Source organism: Nicotiana attenuata, unplaced genomic scaffold (genome assembly GCF_001879085.1).
Source record: "Nicotiana attenuata strain UT unplaced genomic scaffold, NIATTr2, whole genome shotgun sequence".
NCBI classification, from domain to species: domain Eukaryota; kingdom Viridiplantae; phylum Streptophyta; class Magnoliopsida; order Solanales; family Solanaceae; genus Nicotiana; species Nicotiana attenuata.
Genome location: NW_017671683.1, coordinates 71,041 through 73,408, shown reverse-complemented (window position 1 = coordinate 73,408; position 2,368 = coordinate 71,041).

Here is a 2,368-nt window from a genome sequence, read left to right as displayed (position 1 = left end):
CCCAGCAAGGGTACAACATCAATAATCTCAACGTCCCGGCAAGGGAAAATATCAATAACTCTTTCTTTTTCTTTCACTTTCATCTCATAGTTCACATTATCACTTGAGCCAATGCTCTAAGGATTTACTCATCTCATATACCTTCACAACTTGTTATTCAACTTGAGCCAACGCTCCACGAAGTTTAAAGATTACAATTTCTTTCACAAGATCTTTAGAACATATAGAAATCCTCAATTAAGCATGGAAGGCATAACAACAACAAAATTATTTGCAAATTAAGGACTCACGGTCATGCTAGACACCAATATATAGATACCCGTCACCATGCCTATACATCGTACTCAACAATTAGCAAGTTACAAGTAAGACTCAACTCCTATTCCCTCAAGCTAAGGTTAAACCAAACTTTTACCTCGATGCCTTGAACTCAACTCAAGCCTCAACTATGGCTTTACCCCGAAATTCCACCTCCAAATCCGCTCGAATCTAGCCACAAATTACTTAATTACATTAATAAACAATAAATGAATCAATTTGAATGCATAAAAATGAATTTCGCAAAGTTTTTCCCAAAAATTCCAAAATTGCCCCCGGGCCCACGTGGTCAAAACCCGAGGTTTGAACCAAAACCCGGTTACCCATTCCCCCACGAACTCAAATATGCAATTTGTTTAAAAATCGGACCTCAAATTGAGGTCCAAATCCCCAATTTATAGAAAACCTAGGTTCTACCCAAAACCCCCAATTTCTCCCATGAAAATCATTGATTTTAAGTTGAAAACATGATAAATGATGTTAATGATTGAAAGAGTTAAGTAAAAATCGACTTACAAATGATTTGGGATGAAACTTGTTCATGAAAAATCGCCTAAGGAGTCGTATTTTGAAAGTGGGGTGAAAAATGGTCTAAAATTCGACTAAGTATGAAAAATGCAGGTTGCAGGTGTGCGAAATGCGAAGTTGGGTTCGCAATTGCGAACCGAGCAGGCTTGGGAAATGCGACATTACTATTCGGATTTGCGAACTCAGGCCAACTAGGGGACCTTCGCATTTGAAAATTGGGTCTCGCATTTGCGAACCAGTGACCATCGCATTTGCGATGTTTGGCTTCGCATTTGCAAACCTTGGTCGGCCTAGGCTGGTTTCGCATTTGCGAACCAGCCTCCGCATTTGCGATAGCTGGACCTTCGCATTTGCGAACTCTGGCTTCGCAAATGCAAATCCTGCAGATCAGCTCATACCAGATTTTTCCAAAATGAGAAATGCAATCCGACACCTATCCAAAACTCACCCGAGCCCTCGGGGCTCCAAACCAAATATGCACACAACCTCAATAACATCCTACGGACTTACTCGCACGATCAAATCGCCAAAATAACATCAAAAACAACGAATCATACCTCAAAATCCCTAGTTTTTCTTCAAACTTCATAAACTTTTAAATTTAGAGTTTTAAGTCCGAAACACGTCAAACGACGTCCAATTTTAACCAAACTTCACGGAAAGCGCTTAAACCATATATAAGACTTGTACCGGGCGCCGGAACAAAAATACGGGCCCGATACCACAGTCTTTTAATCAAATTTAATTTCCAATTTCCTTAATAATTTCAGAAAAATAATTTTACTCAAAAATTCATTTCTCGGGCTTGGAACCTCGGAATTCGATTCCGGGCATACGCCCGAGTCCCAAATTTTTCTACGGACCCTCTGGGACCATCAAATCACGGGTCTGGGTCCGTTTACCCAAAATGTTGACCGAAGTCAAATATATTCATATTAATATCAAAATTTAGCATTTTCACACAGAATTCATATTTAAGCTTTCCGGCTACGCGCCCGGACTGTGCACACAAATCGAGGCAATGAGGTTTTCAAGGCCTCGAAAGCACGGAATGAATAAGAAAACAGGTGATGACCCTTTGGGTCGTCACATTCTCCACCTCTAAAATAACCGTTCGTCCTCGAACGGACAAAAGACAGAAGTAACTGAGTCGGGGAAAAGATGGGGATAACGGCTCCGCATATCAGACTCGGACTCCTAGGTCGATGCCTCAAGAGGCTGACCTCTCCACTGAACACGAACAAAAAGAAAACTCTTGGATCTCAACTGACGAACCTGCCGGTCTAGAATGGCTACCGGTTCCTCCTCATAGGACAAATCCTTGTCCAACTGGACAGTGCTGAAGTCTAACAGGTGGGCTGGATCGCCGTGATACCTCCGAAGCATGGATACGTGAAAAACTGGATGCATGGGTGATAAGCTAGATAGCAATGCAAGTCTATAAGCCACCTCTCCCACTCGATCAAGAATTTGAAACGGACTAATGTACCTAGGGCTAAGCTTGCCCTTCTTCCCAAACTCA